Source organism: Canis lupus, chromosome 20, assembly GCF_048164855.1.
Source record: "Canis lupus baileyi chromosome 20, mCanLup2.hap1, whole genome shotgun sequence".
NCBI lineage: Eukaryota > Metazoa > Chordata > Mammalia > Carnivora > Canidae > Canis > Canis lupus.
Genome location: NC_132857.1, coordinates 7,249,016 through 7,270,203, shown reverse-complemented (window position 1 = coordinate 7,270,203; position 21,188 = coordinate 7,249,016). Strand labels below are relative to the sequence as shown.

The window sequence follows — 21,188 nt, the reverse complement described above, 5'->3', positions numbered from 1 at the left end:
AGTGTAAATAGCTATTTCTTGGCTCTAAACGGGTAAAGACAAATGTAGCAATATCTGGGTAAGAGGTTGAGGACTCATAGGTATTTTTATTTTATTATTATTACTTTTTACTCATAGGTATTTTTATTTTATTTTTTATTTTTTATAGGTATTTTTAAATGGAGGATTGTCTAAAGCATATTGTGATGCTAATGGTGATAATATATTACAAAAGAAAAGATTAGTGAAAAATAAAGGTGAGGTCATTGGATAGTGGCATTCTTGAGATGATAGAAGACAGCCTTCCTCCAATGTAACAAAGTAGGACAAAAGAAGTAGATGAATGAAAACATAAGAAATTTTTTAAAAGGAGAAATGTTTATATTTGTAATATTTATTTGTTTGTTTGTTTTTTATTTAAGAGGGAGACAGAAACAATGAGGGGGGTGAGTATGGGGAGAAAATCTCTATCAGACTCCCTGTTGAGTTTGGATCCTGACATGGCTCCATCCCGCGACCCTGAGATCATGACCTGAGGGGAAATCAAGAATTGGAGGCTTAACTCACTGAGCCACCCAGGCGAAGGCGCCCCATGCAAGCATAGGAAATTTTGATTGCTTGATTGATCGACTGATTGCAGATAGAAAGAAGGGAACATTTTTGGTGATTTATATTTTTTCAAATGATAAAAGAAAATCATCTGCTAAGACTGGGGATAGAGGAAAGATATAAAAATTTTTGTGTGAAACAAAGGTATAAATGATCATCACTGGGATTAGGGTAAAAGAAATTATAGAGAAACATATTAGGATTGCTAATAACTATTTTGTGTCATTTGTTTTGTTTTGCGTTGTTTGCGATTTTGAAAAAATTGTATGTAATATGCCTCCATTTCTATATCATCTGTTTTCCAAGCAGCATCTCTTTGTCTTCATTAAAAATATTGATGCATATGTAAGATAGGTCAAGGTCAGAAAGATGTGGCAATATTCTGCGATTTAACAGCTCTATTGAAGTATAATTAAAACAGTAAACTGCACATATTAAAGTGTGCATTTTGGTAAGTCTCACCATATGTATAAACATGGAATCATCTTCACAATTAAGATAGTAAATAAATAAATTATCCCAGAAAGCTTTCTTGTGACCTTGATAATCTTTCTCCCACTCTTTTAACACCTACCAAAAAGAAGTGGTATATTTTCTGCCTCCATAGTTTTGTTAGCATTTTCTATCTAGAATTTCGTATTAATGAAGCATAAAGTATGATTTTTTCTTTCTTTCACTCAGTATAATTTTGAGATTCATCCATATTGCCATGTGTATCAATAGTTCATTTTTTTTATTGCAGAGTAGTATTTCATTGTATGGAAATACCTCAATCTGTTTGCCCACTCGCTGTTGAAGGACATTTGGATTGCTTTCTGTTTGGGGCCATTACAAATGAAATTATTATGATCATTTGTGTAGGTTTTTGCATAAATATAATATTTATTTATGTAGGATACATACCTGGGAGTGTGATTGCAGAACAATGAGGTAAGATTACATTTAATTTTATAAGAATAAGTAATATTGTATTCCATAGTTACTATTCTTCTTAGCACTACATGATAGTTTCTTCAAATTTTTGCCAGCATTTGGTATTGTCATGTTTTTGTATTTATGTATGAATATATATAATATGTTATAAATACATATACATGTATGTGTAATTCTAATAGATGTGTAGTGATATCTAATCATGGTTTTAATTCCCTTTGCTCTAAAAGCTAATGATGTAAACATATTTCATATACTTATTTACAGTATCTTTTTTGTGGATTTTCTTATTTTTACCTATATTTGATGTATTTTCTGTCCCTGGTAAATTATGCACTCTACTTAATGTATTATTCATATTTTTATTTAATGCCTCTCTATCATTTTGCACCATGTTTTTCAACTGATGTGTATTGTTATATTTGAAGTGAGCTTCTTAAGGACAGCACACAATTGTTTAATAGCTTTTTGTGTTCTTTTGTTTATTCTTTCACCACTATTCACTTTCTTTTAAGTGTTGTATTCATATTCAATGTAATTATTTATCTTAGGGCTTAGGTCTTCCATTTTCTTTTTGGTTTTCTGTTTATCCTCTCTCTCTCTCTCTCTCTCTCTTTTTTCATTTCTATGTGTTTTATATTTTCTTGCCTTTCTTCAGTTTATTTGAACATTTTTTTTAGAATTCCATTTTTATTTTTCCATAATGTTTTTACTATATTTCTTTCCATAGCTTTTTTTTTTTTTTTTTTTTTTTTTAGTATTTGTTCTACGAACTATATAACTATATAATACATACATGGCCATATGCATTCAAGTCTAATGATGTTATTTAAGTGATTTTGGGAGAGGAGAAGCATTGTGTGTACCTATATAACATAAGGGATCTTTAGGTGACAAAACAGTTCTACATCTTGATTTTAATGATAGTTATACAAATTCATATATGAATAGCTAAACATACATAAACACGTATGAGCGAATGTAAAACAGATGAAGTCTAAATAAGACCTGTGGATTTTGCTATTGTCAATTTGCTGGTTTGCTTTTGTAATTATAGTTATCAAAGTATCACCATTTGGGTAACTGAGTGAAGGTTACCCAAGACTAGTCTCTGCTATTCTTTTCAACTTCCTGAATCTAGAACTACTCTTATAAACAAAGGTGAAGAAAATAGAGGTCATCTTTAATTTTATGGGAAGTCAGGAGAAAATGGAATCCTAATATAAAGCTTTCAGTACTGTAATATACCTATTATAATCACAAATGGCTTCATCCAAATAATGATTGTACTGGACTTTTAGGAAAGGTAATTTACCTTGCAATTCTTAAATTATGTAATAAAATTACATAAATGTCTTACATATAATTAGCATTGCACCCTCTCATTTTGCTCACTACAGTAACAAGTTGTTCTTGTTCATGGACATGATTGATATCTTTGTATTACTGAGTTAGATATTATCTTCATGGATAGATAATATCTTCATGGATAGTTAAATATGCAGTCTAACTCAATATAGACTGTATGACAATAAGACAAAATTTTAGAAATTAAGTTATTTTCAATCAACAATTACATTTGTATAGAAAGGAGGAGGGGAAAAGAAAATACCATGGTGCTAAAAATAGCCATGTTGGTTAAGGATAAGTATGTTCCATATCTTATTAAAATATTTCACAGAGAAATGTTTGACAGGTATACTTAACTTATATGGTAAATGTCTTCAGTAAATCCACTTCTAAGCAAGGAGAGTAAAACAATATATGAATGATGTTTGCTTGTGTTTCATTCCTATGAGATCCATTAGTACAATTTCAATTAAAAAAATCATTATCATTTGAAGTTGAACAAGAGAAAAAGATTTTTTAACTCTTAAAAACACATTATGATATTAAATAATATCACTAGAGGATTATTGAATAATTTTCCCTTATTTTTTCTCTTTTCCCCTTCTTTCTGAATTAAATGAGCATATAATCACACACACATATCAGGTTGCAAAAATGGGGCTATCATTTCTCTCATGTATCAGTACTACAGACTTTATACCCCAAAGCATGTGTAAGACAGTTTTGCATATACTGAATTACAAATAAATAAATAACTAAATTAAACTGAATAAATAAATAATATTAAAAGTAAGTTGACCACATTTTACTATATAAGATTTTTATTAAAATTTAAAAAAATAAAAAAATAAAAAAATAAATATTTGGATAACAAATTAGGACTTTTGGAATTTATTTTTCAGGGAGTTGATGCCAGGATATGATTCCTTTTCTTACCACCTCATTCCCCTTTCTCACCACCTCCTTCTAATTCCCTTTTCTCACCTCCTTATAATTCCAGAGCCTAGTAAGTGGTGCTTCCTTGCCATCACTCAGAGAGCTTTTTAGAAAGCATGTAAGACAATTGTTTTTCTCATGCCTGAAAAAGCTGAAGACCCTACAGTGAAAACCTGTCAGTGAAAAGATTGGGTAAGAAATTTTGTCAGTGCAAAGGTTGGGTAAAAAACACTGTCTGATAGAACTGAAGCCAGTAGACTTTAACAACTGGAATATTGGTGAAATGGACAACCAGGGCTGAAGTGAGACCAAAGGAATGGAGTAGAAAAGTATTTAATAAATCTAAAAAGCACAGGGAGAGAAATCAACTTTATTTATTTATTTATTTCTAAATTTCCAAGAAAAGGCTCTAGACTTAAAAGTAGGATGGCCAACTTGTCCCAGCTTGTGTGGGACTCTTCTTTTTGAGCACTAAGAGTCCCAAGTTCTGGGAGGTGCTTCAGTATCTGGCTCACCACAATGGTTGGTCATCCAGACATGTTACTTCTCACATGGCTGGCAGACATTAATTTCTTTCTTATGAAGTAGAAGCTGAGTTTTGACCAACATAATTCTTTCCAGGCCAAGGTGTGAAAAGTTCGTATCTCAACTCTCCCTTCCACTTAAGGCCTTCTTCCTCCTTGTCTTTATTTACCTCATTAAGCAGAGAAATCAACTTTAAACATTGCCAGACCCAAAGAGCAGAAATCCATCAGCAAATAGGAAAATCCTTGTTACTTCTCTTGTTTTTTCCATTCCCACAAGAAACCTCAAAAGGCACTGACAGTCCAGTTAGGTCTAGGTGAGTCACATCAGAGGAACAAAGCAAAAGCCCACCACCACATTCTTCTTCCCTACCTACAGATTCTCTTCAACTTGGGCTTTACTTCATAGATTTGGCTTAACTTGTAGATTGAAGTACTGCTTAATATGTTGGACTGGTTTCTGATTGAGACTTTTTCAAGATTTTTAAGTGACCATAAGATTATCTATTAAGTCTTTACCCAGGGCCAGACAAAGATCTACTACAGAATAAGTAGTAGATGCAAGAATATAATATGTATTTATTATGCTCACTGATCATGCTTGCTCAACATACATTCATACATAAAACATAACACATTTGTAAACAAGCATGCATGTACATTTTTACTTAAGTAGTTTTTTACTATAAATTCAGTGTCATTATCTCTTTTGCTCAAAAACATTTTATTTTATCCAAAATTAGAAAGTTGATAACTTTCAATAATTCATTTGTATTGATGGACAACCAGTTCATGCTTATTTGTGTGTGTTTGTGTTTAAACAGTGAATTACAGAATTACTTTTACAATCTCTAAATGACCATATTTCAATATCAAAGATTTTGATTAATTGATTTGGTGTAGGACCCAGAATATGATTCTAAAAAAAACACCCCTGGTAGTCCTTATGCATATGGGCCTCAACCATATTTTAAGGAAACACAGGGCTGACTAAATATACCAGAGTATTTACAGAATTATTGTCCAATGTACAACAATACTTTTACTATATTTTAAATAGCCACATACACTTGGCACTGCTTCTAAACCTTTTCCTGTGTTCATTTTCTACTGTTAATCTCTCTTCTGGGAATCCATGCTGTTTTAATATGAGCTATCAAGAGAAATGAAAAAGAAAAAGGGCTTTGAAATGAAATAGAGTTGGGTCAGATTTTGTGTTTTATTACTTATGTGTTCATGGGAAAGACACTTAACTTCTTGTCCCTTAAATTTCCTTATTTTTAAATTATAAAGTATAAAACAAATGCTATGTTTTCAGGCATATAAAACACATAGTGTTCAATGGAATTTAATTTTTCTTCTCCATTCTTTTCTTTACCCTCCTTAATAAATGCATTACCCAATATATACATTTGTAATAGTCTTCCTCTTCCATGAAAAGGTACAGTAATATATTTTAAATCATAAATTGTAAATATATTTTACAATTTTTTCCATAACTTTGTTATAGGATTCTCTCCACTAGTGCAATTTCTATGATAACAATGGGTAAATACATTGGTATTCTACTGCTCTAAGCCCCTGGATTTCATTTTAACATATTTTTTGGTAGTCACATGGATTAAATCTGTAAGAGTTTTTCCAAACCCTGAAAAATACACCAGTAATGACAACGCTAGAAAGTTGCACTGTGACCATTTCACATTAATGTCTGCATTACAAATAGCTATATTTTTATACATTATTTCTTGAATGTGTATAGGAAAATGACAGGGAGCCCTGGGTAAAAAGAAATTCAATATCATTTCACACTCATTAACCATATAAAACCAGATGTTCATTATCACTTTTGTAGAGAAATGTCAAAAAATCTGAATGATTGGAAAAACAGGGTGTTTGATTAATGACTTTTTAGTTGATTGATACAGTTTTAAGATATTTCAGTCTCCATTGCTGAAATAAATGAGTACATTTTTCTATCTTAGCACATATAACAATATAAATATCATTGCATTTTTGTAAGCAAATTCTTTTTTCACATATTCCTATCTCTGAATTTAATTCATATGGGGTTATGTTGGCTATGAAATAAAGAGGGAAATAGATATAATCCTATTTTCAGAAAGCAAACAGAATATTTTTCTTTAGGAAGTTCGTTTCTAATTTTTTAATTCTTTAAAATACAATGCTTAATTTAGGTTCATATTAATTGGATTGTTTTAGCTGGAATTTCCTTAAACTTTGCTCTTCTTTTACCATTTAAAAAGTAGCATTTTTGTGCCCTGAGGGATCACATGTATTAAAAAAGAAAGAGGAAAACAAACAAAAACTAAATATATCGTTCATCAGCTTTTCTTTTGAGGTATGTCACATGTGGACATATTCCCACTAGAAAAATATAGGGCAATATATGTGACTATGAATAATAAACATCTCCCTGTGAGATAAATTAGCATTAAGTTGAATTTCTAAAATTGCAATCTCTATAACATATAGCACTGTCATTTATAGTTTCATGTGTTGAGCAGCAGCACATTTCCAACCTTTATGTTGCAAAGCCCGAATCTGTTTCTATATTTAGATTCACAGCTGTTTGGTTTTTTCACAGATGCTTCCACTACTAAGATAAGCTTTAAAGAACAGATGAATGTGTCAAAATGTTTGTCTCTTATAGAGAAAATAAAAATAATTTATATTTAAAATGATTACTTGTTTTAGGATCAACATGTATTGAGCTCTTTGCACTAGGATTGGAAAGACATAAGTATACAAATTAAGACATTTCACAGGTCATGCCAGAAAATGAGAGAACCTTATATTTGTAAGCCAACATTGGTTCTTCTCCATCTCTCTTCAAAGAACGAAATACTCAGATTACACCTACAGACATAGAAAAAAAATTACTTAATTTTCCCAGGTGCCAATTTATCTCTAATTTATACAAAATCACTGGTTCCTTCTGTGTAAGTGTCAGGCAAGTAAGGTTAAATGAAAAGTAAGTCAGGAGCTTGTCATATGAATTCTATTCTTCCACATTAGATATTATTTTGATTTCTGAAATTTGAATGAAGTACTTAAAAGCACAAACTTGGGAATGAGATATACCTGGCCTCCTCAACCTAGCACTTCTGGCTGTTTAATTGGTGTTTAGGTATTTAACTTCTTGCCCTTCTACCTCATCTCCTCTTTACAATGAGGATAATGCGATAATAATGTTACCTACCTTAAGTGGTCTGAGGATTAAATTACATTGAATATAAAATGCTAGTACAGTGTTCAGCATATAACACTGAATTGCTTTTATTGAAATTATTACTATTTTCTCCTTTTTATCATGAAATAACTCTTGCACCTATTAAATACTAAATATTAAAAATGTGTACAAAAATGTGAGCCATTTTCCCAATCTAGATCCATAATTCCATTCTCAAAACATAAACAGCATAAAAAAACATCATATGTATTAACACATAGCATTTGCCTATGATTATGTTTCATTTTTATAAAGTGGGAATGGACCATTCACATTTTCAGAATACTGCCTTTTAATTTAATTAATAATATATCCTAAAGGGGCACCTGGGTGTCTCAGTTAAGTGCTGGACTCAATTTCGGTTCAGGTCATGATCTCAGGGTCTTGAGGTACAGCCCTGTGGTGGGCTCCACACTCCAGTGGGGAGACTGCTATTCTCTCTGTCTCTCTTTCTCTTCCTACTTGTGCTCTCTCTCTTAAAATAAATACATAAATCTTTTAATATATCTATATATCCTAAAGACCTTGTATTACAACGGTAGAGTCATTTATTATTTTTATTTTAATTTTTAGAGTCATTTAAAGTCCACATTAGTTATCAAGAATTTAATTAGCCCTCTACTAAATGTTTGTGTTATTTATATTTTGTGTGTTATTACAAATAATATTCTAAAGAACCTTAATTAATGAGCATCTTTAGACAGTTTACAGTAAAGATGTGAAAAAAAATTCCTACTGGGTGAGATGTTGCATGAAATAATATGTGCCTGTTCAATTTAATTAAAATGCCAGAGGGGATCCCTGGGTGGCTCAGCAGTTTAGCACCTGCCTTCGGCCCAGGGCGTTATCCTGGAGTCCCGGGATCGAGTCCCACATTGGGCTCCCTGCATGGAGCCTGCTTCTCCTGCTGCCTGTGTCTCTGCTTCTCTCTCTGTGTCTCTCATGAATAAATAAATAAAATCTTAAAAATAAAATAAAATAAAATACTAAAATGACAGGTTATCAAAATGGTACTGCCTATTTCCTCATATTCTACTATTATCAAAATTTCAATTATGATATATAATTGTTACTACATAGGTCTAAAGCTGAATTATAGCTTTAATTATATTTTGCTATCTAGACTTTTATATCAACACATTAGTAGAACTTTGAACTGAGGCAAATAATTTACAGTGGTTGTGTTTCTTTTACCCTTGCCTGGAAAATAGAATAACAGTAACAGCAACAATATAATCCAATGGGATCATATACTGATGAACTATTACAATGAATACAAAGGGCTTTATATATGTTAATGCTCATTTAAAAAATGAATTGAGACTTTTTTCTATTATTGTAGAATGCTTATTAAAATCTAATTTCTTGTAGTAAAATTAAGTAGTATACTTCCAATCAAGGAGAGCAACATAACTTTTGTTTAATCATTGCCAGCTTCCATATCTTGACTATACAAAATTAATATGCCTAACTGGAATTTAAATAAAAACTTGAAAAAATTAATAAGCTCTTTGGTCATACTCATTGTGTAGGATACCTGGGACTATTTCAATATGCAGTGAAGCCAGTTGAGCAGGATCATGCTCAATTAAAATTCTGATGGAGATTTTGACTAATTTCTTTTTGTGCTGTAAAGATTCATGTTTTTATTCAGAGCAATAAACCCTAAGGGTTCACTTAATCCTAGAAGTGTTTATTTTGAAATATAAAATAATCACTAACAAGATTTTATAGTTCTGTGGTAGATAGAATTACTGTCCCCAACTCTTTTTTTTTTCCTCTTTCTTAGCACTCCATGCTCTGCCACTTGACTTTGCATTATTTCCCATGTCTTGGGGGGTCAGGGTATTTATCCATCAATCTACCTAGCCATAATGACTTACTTTAAACAGATGATTAAAATGTTTTTTGACACAAGTGGGACCGATGATGGAAATAAAAATAGTGGGAAAATGTTTTTAAATATCTAGAATTATTAATTCAAGTAAATAAAATTACTTTTTTAAGAAGTTTCATATGTCACTTTTATATCATCTGTTTTGGTTATTATCACATGACTTAAATATTCATACTAGAGGAAGCAAGTCTGAAATAAGGGTAGAGAAAGGTCCAATTCCTGCCCTAAACTATCAACCTCACTAAATTAGAAATTTGGATAAAGTAATTCAGTTCAAATATATAATCTTTCAACAGTATTGACTGTAGGAATAAAATAAATCATTTGATCTAACTGAAGAAAAGTTAAAATTATTTTATAACTCTCCTGGTTTATACATTAATGACTTTTTTTTCCTTTGACCAAAACTTCAAACACATTTATCTTGTATCCTAAACCCGTGCCCAATATATACTGGATTATTAAATACATTTATGAGTAAATGATAAGTCAATACATAAACCAATTAAAATGTGCTTTTAAAATAATTACTACACGATATGAGAAATCATGAATTACATATCAATTAGTATGATAGTGCCTGTAGAAGCACTCAGATGTATCAAAACAATTCAAAATTACAATATTTTGACCATTCCACCATAAAAATATCTAGCCTGAAACAAATTATATGTCTTTAAAGTGAAATTTATATTATTTTCATGTGAAAAATAATTAAAAACAGAAAGTGTGCGTTTAGAGAAAATATTCTTTAACATTCACTGATAGAATAAATTGTATTGCTATCATTCCAAAATGTAGCTTCTCTAATCAATTTACTATTTTTGCTTCTGTGAAGCATTTAAGTATGTGGAGATCACACATTTCTTTCTCAGACTGGCTGTCTGCTGAGTCTGATAATATCCAAAAATTGCATACCTTTCTGACACTTGAAAACTTATCTTTTTGAATGTTTTGGCATCTGTACTATCCTTTGGTGTACTGGAAGTTGAAAATTCAAATAATATGCTTTTAAAAAGAAATAATCCTGGCAGAGATTAAAACGAGTGATTTTATATTTTAGTACTCCTCTGTCTTCTGTAAGATATGTCAACCATAAAGGATTGCAAAAATACAGCACTGGTGAGATCTCAACTTTCTCATCTTTTTATAGGATATTAGGGACTGTGTTCATGTCATCAAATCCCTTGATTGTTTGATTAAGCAGCTTCTTGGAGGTAAATGATCTTATACCTCAGATTTCTGTCAAGCCTTAGGCTTAGCTCTTAGAAAGAAACATGTGGATTACTTAAACAGTGATTTAAAGCGTAGAGATTTGGTAGCACTGATTCACAGAATGCTTGAGTGTTGTGAGATATGTCAACTTAAACAATGGAATTAAGTCTACACATTGCCATCTTGGAAGTAGTCATAGATTTTTTGGTTTATGGCTTCATAGCATCCCAGTGGGCATGCAAGAAGTTAAACTTCCTTACAAGAAAGTCACTTAAATCTCAAGGAAGTAGTGTGATAGGAACAAAAGAATTTTCCTTACTCTGGACTTACTTTACTATTTCTTAAGACCTATTTTGGTAATTGAGCCAATTTTTAAAATATTTTTTTTAATTTAAATTGAACATTTGAAGCAAAATAGAAATTTTAAAAATAATGTTTCACTTACATACAAATAGGGGTTTATTCATTCAAGGTGAGCAAATGTTACCATCTATTAAAAAATGTTAATTAAAAAAGTTAATCTAAAACACATCTACTCCCATTTCATCAATAAAATGTGGGCAAATGAATTTAGGTATATGTAATAAAATTAACATCTTGGTAACCAATGTAAGGGTTTAGACTTTTTATCAGATAAGCAGATGGGCTTATTCATATAATCTGTAAAATCAAATTACATGTATTAAGTTCATTAAACAAGTAATTAAATAGTCTAATTTAGATGAAGACAACTCACAGAGTTTTAGACTCAGAAGAAATCTGTAAAATTCTCTGCTCTAACCGTGAATTCAGTAAAGTCCCCATACATCCCTGCAGAATAGATATAGTGACAAAGAACTCTCTATCAAAGAAAGCATCTCATTTCTTTTTTATTCAGTACTGTACTTTAAAAAAAACACACAATATTTGTTATATAGAGCTAAATCAGGTTCCTGAAACTTCTACTTGCTAAGTGTAATTCTAATCTCTTCAGAGTCAGAGTAAATCTGCTTCAAGTTCAACAATATAACTCTTCACATTTATGAAAAAAATAGCATTTATCTTATGAATTACATCTATTTTAAATCAAATATACCAAGTTCTTAGAATTCATAAGCAATAAACCAACAACATTAGAATAAATAAACAGCCCAAACTGGTCCTTTATTTATGATAAATCCAAGAGTTTGACACTCTTATCTATCACTAAACATACAGCAGTAGGAGTAAGGGAAATGAAGACAAATGCCACTAAAGGACATCAAACAACACAGTATTTTAACACAAATGTGTAAAACTTCCACATGAAAAGGATTTACGTAGAGTTTCTCCTGTTAAATGAAGGCTGAAGGCACAAGGGACATTCATGAATTTCTCCTTTACTTCTCTTGTAGCAACCCAGGCTCATCCAAGGAGAGACTTTACTCTCAAAGGAATATAGTTTTAAACAATTAAATATGAAGTTTGATGCATGAACCTTTTTAATGTTGGTTTGATAAATGTAGTGTTCCTTGATCTAGCAAAAGAAAAATAATTGTTTCCTTTTGGGATGGATTCTCAAAGTAGAGAGCAACTGTTGACCTAAGTGCAATGTCAGATATCCGCATACTCCAATTCCATAATCATTAACAAGAGAAAATATTACAAGTAAAACATCATTGTAATTCTCGCTAAATGTAACCAGTGAGGTGGTGAATCTGGGTAATATTAAGAAGACATTCTTATTTGTCTTATGAGTGGTTATCTAGTTCAAGAAAGAAAAGGACACATTTGATTTTTAATGTGATAGGACTAATTCCTACCATGGTTGATTGTACAGTGATGTTGCCTAATGTTAAACCTGAAAATTATTAGACATCGATATTATGTGAAATTCTGTAGCTGAGCCATAGCCGAGCCCTCTTAATAGATTGCATTTTGTCCATGCTTTCCCTTAACTCCATTGAGATGAACCCAGTTCCATTTTTAAAGCAATCATAATGCCTGAAATTGATTTGATAAATTAGGTGGTTTCAACCTACGATTTTTGTAGCAGAGTCATGAGGTAAAAATAGATATGTCTGCAGTTTAAAATGACTCCACAGCGAGGCACCCGAGTGGCTGAGTTGGTTGAGTGTCAGACTCTTGATCTCAAGTCAGATCTTGATTTCAGGGTCATTAGTTCAAGCCCTGCATTGGATTCCACACGGACTGTGAAGCCTACTTTAAGATAAAATGAATCCACATCATGTAATAATAATATCCCTTTTTGTTTTTTTTGTTTTTTATTTATTTATTTATTTATGATAGTCACACAGAGAGAGAGAGAGAGAGAGGCAGAGACACAGGCAGAGGGAGAAGCAGGCTCCATGCACCGGGAGCCCGACGTGGGATTCGATCCCGGGTCTCCAGGATCGCGCCCTGGGCCAAAGGCAGGCACCAAACCGCTGCGCCACCCAGGGATCCCAATATCCTCTTTTTGGAAATAATTTTCATCATTACAAAATTTGATCCAAACATATTTACGGCATCACATGAAAAATACATGGTCATATGCAATGTTTCATTTAATTGATTAATTTATTCAGCATACATTAATTAAGCAATTATTTGACATTATCTCTACAACAATAAATATTAAAATATATTTATTCATTTAGTTATAGTGGAGAATATAGATTGCTGAACACATAGCTGTTAAATAAACAAAAAGCAAAAAAGTCTGACACTTCTAGCTCTTAATTTTACATGGTTCACTTTTAGTCTTTGTTGCAGTCATCTGATGGTCCATTGTTTCTCCCACTTTCTTTGGAGATTTTTGTTTCAGGTTTAACCTCTATCTGCAAGAAAATTCTATGCTAATCACTAGTGGGTTATACCAAGCCTGATCTTTCCATCATAAATCTTTTCCCTCTTGCCCTCTAAATGCCCAGTTGACCTATTTATTCCACTGGCCACCTCAGATCAATATCTTGGGTAATTCTACATGGAATGTATCCTGTGACTAAAAATGCCCCTAATTGTGTGATAAATAATATGGTCACTTGATCAATAACAAACTAGATTTCCTTCATAATCTTGATTTCAGCCATTTACCTCTCTGACTAACCACATTTAGTTTCTATCTCATTCCCTATAGTGACTAACTCCAACAAAATTTGATTCACATTTGGACTGACTTTCTATTGATTCTCTGTCCTTTATCTTTCACCAACCACATAGTATCATTTCATTCCTTAACAAGCTTATATCTTAGTTAGTAACTGCAACTATGTACATAGATATAGCTCGACTTCCTTGCTTGCTTGTTTTTGCTTCATTATACTTTAATACATCACACTTGTGTAAGTAAAATAAAACCTTACATTCAGCACTCATCTATTTCTTGTCTGCACCCATGCAGTTGATCATGGTTGAACATTTTTGACAGATCTCACTTTAAATTCATGATAATCAATCTTATGATCTTCATTTTTGTCCACCATTCATGCTATATATTTGCAGTCCACTCACTACTGAACTCTTAGAGATGCCTAATTAATAATTTCTTCTTTCTCTACTACCAATTAGCCCATCCTCACACTCAGCTGATTGTGTCTGATATTTCCCCAAGAAGATTGAAGAAGAAACATTCACAATAAGCTCTCACCTAACGTTATGCACCTAACGTTAGCTATTCTGTGTCTACTTCCTTTTTTCTCTACTTGACAAATTTTCTTTACTACTACAAAACCCCTTCTATTTGCTCTCTAAATTCTATCCTCATTTATCTACTTAAGAACAAAATATAACAGTTGAGTATTCATTTAAAAACTGATAGAATACCCACGTTTTGCTCTATATATCTGGAATGTGCCAGTCACTCAGGACCTCTTAAGACATGACTTTAATCAGTCATTCAGTGACATAACTTAGTGTTCAATTTTGCAGATCACACCTTATTTAAGAGTAGGATAATCAGGTTGTTAGAATAAATCTATGGTAACCACAGCATGTATATGTTTAGAACTAGGAATTTAGGGCACCGTTCAAATAATCTGTAAATTATATGAAACTTTACATTTAAATTAATATTTTAATAAAATGACATCTTCATAATGTCATTTTTCCAAACAAGAAATTATATATTAGCTCCAGTTACATATTACTACCAATAATTTTTTGATAGATTATATTTAGTTTTATAAAATTACTTTATCTTACAATCCTACTGTAAATGGATCACTTCAGACAGTATGTTCTAATTGAATATGAAAGATATAAAACAGAAGATGCATACCTGTAATTCACAGGAAAATTTTGCTACACTACATGACTTATTTTATATATTAAAATCTCTTTGAAAATGTCAACTATAAAATAACATAATACTGTCCATGAAAGTCAAATATCCAAGAGATGAAAGCTCTAGAGTAAATACTGATAGAATGTGGCTGTATAATGATTATAGATCCAACAAAAGCACAAGAAAACAGACTGGCCTACTGGCAGATGCTTATGTTGGGTTACATTGAAATGAGTAGAGATTTTAGAACTCCACTCTGGGTTGAAGTGACTGAATTAAGGAATGGAGCAGTCTCAAAACACAGCTGTTCTCTCTCAAAATTTGTACTAAATTTTGAATAAGCATGGGGAAAAAGCTAAAAAGCTTTGCTGAAAACGTTATGGAGAGTTGAAATGAATTGCCCATGGCCTTGCAAGGCTAAGGGAAGGAAGGCTTAATAGATTTCAATTGAAATTCTTAGAGGGCCACATCCTAAAGATGAACCAGATGTAATTTTGCTAAATGGTAATTTAACTCAGGTCCATGTTCATTTCTGGCAAGACTGAGGTGATCAGCCTCAAATTTCTATTATAAGAAATAAGGAATGGTTTTTGAGGAAAAATAACATCATGTTCTGTGGCTAATTTATGCAAAATATCCAATGGATAATAAAGAGCATTAGATGTATTGCAAGGCAACAAAATGTTGTCAATATATAATAGTATTCAAGATAAAACCATGTCATAGATGTAGATACTGAGGTGATTTAGGAATTAGAGCTACTCAAACAAGGACTTCAAAACTTATATATCTAAAATAATAGAGGAAAGAATGGATGAAATAAACAAAAAAATGATTTTTTAAAAAGATTTTATTCATTCATTCATTCATTCATTCGAGACAGAGAGAGAGAGAGAGAGAGAGACAGAGACAGAGACAGAGACACAGGTAGAGGGATAAGCAGGCTCTATGCAGTGAGCCTGACATGGGACTTGATCCCAGGTCTCCAGGACCAGGTCCTGGGCTGAAGGTGGCGCTAAACCTCTGAGCCACCTGGGCTGTCCACAAAAAATGAATATTGCGAAAGATCTGAATGCACAAAAAAATCAAATAAACATCATAGAAGTGAAAATAACCATATTTGAAATTACCTTAATAAATGGACTATTGGCATGTTAGATGCACAGGAACAACAGATCAGTAAAAATATCTAAATTAAAGCACAGAAATAGAACAAAAAGAAAACGATTAAAGTGTAGGGGACACATGAAACATTCTCTAAAAGAAAAAGGTAAGCACAACTACAAGGAAGGAAGTAGTAAAAATAGGAACATATACAAATGAAAAGAAAACAAATGTACAAGTAGAAATACCTACAAATTAAAAACTGATTAATACAACATAATGAAATTCTAGAAAAGCTAGATAGAGAGAAAGTGAGTGAGAGGAGAGAAAAAGCATAATTACTATTATTAGAAATAAAAATGGGGGCATCAATACAGATTCTACAGGCATCAAAAGAAAATAAAAACTTAAAAATAACACATTTGATAAAATAAAAAAAGGGACAGATACCTTAAAAATCCTACAACTAAACAAAATTGGCAGAAGAAAACATAGAAAAATCTGAACACTATATGCTATTGAATATCTTATTACAAATTGCTGGCATAAAGAAAAGGAGGCCCAGATATTTCAGCAGTTAAATTTTTTCAATTGGGATGCCTACGTGGCTCAGCAGTTGAGCTCTGCTTTCAGCTCAGGGCCTGATCATGGAGTTTAGGGATCAAGTCCCACAATGGACTCCCTGCATGGAGCCTGCTTCTCCCTCTGCCTATGTCTCTGCCTCTCTCTCTCTCTGTCTCTCATGAATAAATAAATAAAATCTTAAAAAAAATTCCAATCATTTACAGAGACAAAAATATAATACTAGTCTTCCACTGATTAGAAAAAAGTCTCTTAGCAAATTTTATGATGCCTAGTAACCTTAATACTAAATTTTAAAAGGATATAAAAGAACTCATAAGATAAAAGATGCCTTAACAAATTCAAAAGAATAGAAACGATATTGTCTATTCTTCGACCACAATAGAATTAAACTAGAAATCAATAACTGAGAAATAGCTGGAAAATTTCCCAAGTACTTGGAAATCAAGCAATATACTTCTGAAAAACACAAGTCAAAAAATAAATTTCAAGAAAATCTTAAAAATACTTTAATCTAAATACAAATAAAATACAACTAAAATTTTGTGGAATGCAGCAACAGCAATGCTTACAGGGAAATTTATCAAACTGAATACATATATTAGAAAAGAAGAAAGATCTAATATTAATAATCTAAGCCCTCAACTTAGGAAACTAGAAAAGTAGAGGAAGCTAAAATTAAATCAGGCAGAAGAAAAGGAATAATAAGAATTAAAGCAGAAACAATTGCAATTGAATGCAAGAAATCAATTACAGAAAATCAACGAAACCAAAATCTGATTCATTGAAAAGTTCAATAAAATCATAATTGTGTAGCCAAGTTAACAAGATAAGAAAAAGTAAAATTAAAGAGTGACATCACTACAGATCCCATGGATGTCAGAAAGATAAGGTGCATGCACACACACACACACACACACACACACACACACACCAAACAACCAAACAAACCATATCAAGTTATAAGAAAGTAAAATCAAGATGTACATATAAAAGAGAACACATCATAATCAAACCAGGGCTGTTTCAGAAATGCAACGTTAGTTTATCAGCCAATATGCTTTACTATATTACTTGAGAAAAGCAGAAAATGTATATGCTTTCCTTCATAATTGCAAGTCAAACTTTGGAGAAAATTAAACAACTATTCATGATTTTTAAAAATTTATTTAGTAAACCAACATAGAAGATAATTTCTTTAATCTGTTACTTTACGGCAAAATTGGCAAACATCACATGCAATGAATAGTAAACATTTTCTTTGAGTTTGGGAATGAAACAAAAAAGGCCCATTTGTCAATAGTGTAGTTGAGATCCTCATCATTGTATTCAGGTAAAAAAAATATAAGTAAAAGAAATAAATATTGGACATGGATTCAGCATACAAAATCAATAGAATTTCTATACACCAGGAACAAATGATGGGAAAATCAGAGTTTAAATATTTAAAATATCATTACATATGAGGGTGACTCGGTTGCTCAGTTGGTTAAGTGTTTGATCCTTGGTTTCAACTCAGGTTGTGATCTCAGGGTCCGTGGCATCAAGTCCCATGTCAAGCTCAGCGCTGAATCTGCTTGTTCCTCTCCCTGACTCTCTGCTTTTCCCCCTTCTACTCCCCCCCCAACTCTCTCTCTCTTTTTCACTGTCAAATAAATAAATCTTTAAAAAGATATATCATTACATATGAACATGATAAATTCTTAGCACTAAATCTAAATTACATAAGATCTTGACACTGATAAGTATATAATATTAAAAGGGCACAATAAAGAAGACCTAAATACATAGATTGGAAGTTTCAATATTTTATAGATATTGACTTTCTAAAATGTAATCAATAGAATCAGCTCAATAGCAATCAAAATTTATTCAAACCCTACAAATGGAAATTTGCAAATGAATTGTAAAGATTTTAAAATTTTTGTAAAAGTGAAAAGAGCCAGAAAAGACAAGTAAAACTTAAAGAGTATTACTGACAGAATTGTAATACCAAATAGTAACAACTATTTAACCTGTGTTAAAAAGATAGTGTGGTAGTGGCACGAATTAAAACAAAATATGTATAGAAACAGATCCACCCCTGACTCACAACAAAAGTGACACTTATTGAATATGTATATTGACCTCTCTAAATCTATACACACGTATGCACGTGTACATACATGCATGCAGCTCAGAAGTATTACAGATTGCAAAGTGGAAGTTATCTTAAAAACCTTGTAGATGTAAGAATATCTTTAGATATAAGAATATCTTCCTGACAGTGGAATAAGCAAAATTTTTTTAAACAGAACACAAAGATGCTTACCATAAATACAAAGTTTGGTAAATTCGATTAATTAGAAACTTTTGTTTATCAAAACACTGAGACAAAACAGATACCTCCTAAAGTAATAAATATTATTCCTTTCTCTATAGGTATGTGAATCCATGTAAATGACCAAAATCAAGAAACTGAACATTACTAGTACCCCAAAATACCTTACTCATGTCCATCCTAGTTATTATCCAACCTTTTCTCCATAAGAGTCACACTATCCTGACTTCTAAACACCACGAATGATATCCATTCCCTTCATGTAAGAGGAATAATAGAATATATATTAAAAATATATATATTATATTATAAAAATATAATATATAATGTATAATATATATTATATTATAATGATATAGTATAATATATAGAGAATATATAATATATTATAAATATATAATGAATATATAATATTATTATAATAAATATATAATATAATATATTATATTATAAATATATAATATTACATATATAGAATATATATATAATATCATATCTGGTTTATTTCACTCAACATGTTTTTCATAGGATGCATCCATACCACTGTAATGGTCTTTGCTGGATGGAATTCCATTGTATGATTAGACCACATATTATTTATCTTTTCTATTATGTTGTAGACATTTGAATTCTCTAGACATAAAAATATTCTAAACTATAAATATTATAGGTTTTTAAAACTTGTATTTTGGTTAAGACCAACAACATTTTGCTGGTTGTATACCTAAGGTAATATACCTAATGATAGATCTTACATGAGGCTCATTTGACTGATTGGTTGTGCCAGTTTATATTTCCTCCAGCAATACATGAGATTTCCAGTTCTATGTCCATACCAACACCATCACCCTTTGTAAAGGCTGTAGGAGAGTGGAGGGATGGAAATTTGATTCTGTCAGGAGTTGATGGAAACGCGCAGAGAAAAAATTATGAATATAATAGTTAGCTTCTTAAAGGTGGTCAGTTCAAGAGAGGTCAGCAGAGAGATTTAGGTGGTGAACCTGACTGAAGGACAAGAAAATGTAGAGTGATTGGGGTTCGAGTTGATTTAGAGGATTCACCCTGAATGATAACATTATGGAGTTAAGGCATGACAAGTTGGTTGCAATTGTCCCTTTAAGTAGTATCAGCACTGAGGCTAGAATTAATGGATTTATCTCACCTTGCATGACTTACATAATCCATAGGTATTGGTAAAACAGGGAAATATTGGCAATAATAATATTGACTTCCTAGATTTATAGTAAGAAATAGAACTTCAACTATGACAACATCTAGAGGATCGTAAGTGCTGAATAAAATGCTAATACTCTCTACTGCCAGTCCCAATTTCCTTCCTCATTGTCAACTGTGATCTTTGGGGATTTGAAAAGTAACACACATAATGAAACTAATCTGGTTTCCCTCCTCTTAGCAGAGTTTGTTTGTTAAGACCTTGATACCTGATGGATCATGGGAGCATGCTAAACTTTTTTTAACCTACAAGTAAGTTTTTAGCACCATTCTCTATTATTTTGTTTAAATATTAAGTTTCTATATGGTCAGTGTTAAACTATTATAGCACTAGTTCTCTGCTAAATGAAAATTTCTCAGGGATTACTAAAACACATAAACATACTCCCTTTTTTTATCTCAGGATGACCCTTTCTAGCAGCAGGATACCTCCCCCTGTCCACAAAAGAAGGAGCAGTGAAGGACATTTACAAAATATAACAAAGATTTTTGCGAAGTAATAATAGCTGTGGACAGCAGTTAGACTGGTGATCAAAGGACATTCCAGGCCCATCTAAAATCCAGATGGCCATTCACACTAGTGGGCTGGGAACTGGTTCCCAATTGCTCAGAAGAGCATTGTAGTGGGGAATCCAGAGCCTGTGGAAATTTTCCAGTTTGGAAAGTATGGAAAGTATAGCTGCCTTCCTAATTTGTACCAAGTCAGTAGGGGATCAGCCCCAAGAATATTGGTTAAATCCCTGAGGAATGTTTTCTGTGAAATTGGGGAATTTTTTTAAATATAGAATTAAAAAATATATATACAAAGCCCAAGCCAAATCATTCTGAGAACACACGTCTTTCTTAAAAGTCTTTAAAGGCATTTCACAACTTCATCAAAGCCATTTAGTTCCTTAGGAATTCAACAAAAGTCTAATTGTAGTTTTCAGATGAAGATTCATGATGGTGAAAAAGTACCATAACACAAAAGTACAGGCAAGGAAGCCAAATTAAGCCAGTAAGACAGGTCG

General features: G+C 31.8%; 1 long non-coding RNA gene across 12 annotated transcripts in view; it reads right to left on the bottom strand.

Annotated features, from left to right (window-relative positions):
* Positions 1 to 21,188, bottom strand: part of LOC140611659 (uncharacterized) — a 355,437-nt gene that overhangs the window by 230,989 nt on the left and 103,260 nt on the right. For 3 of the 12 annotated variants that reach the window (XR_012012760.1, XR_012012755.1, XR_012012761.1), the window contains exon 2: positions 13,412 to 13,494. The exons of the other annotated variants lie outside the window; for them this stretch is intronic. This is a non-coding gene — a long non-coding RNA (uncharacterized lncRNA). The remainder of the gene's footprint in view (positions 1 to 13,411; positions 13,495 to 21,188) is intronic. 12 annotated transcript variants of the gene reach the window in all.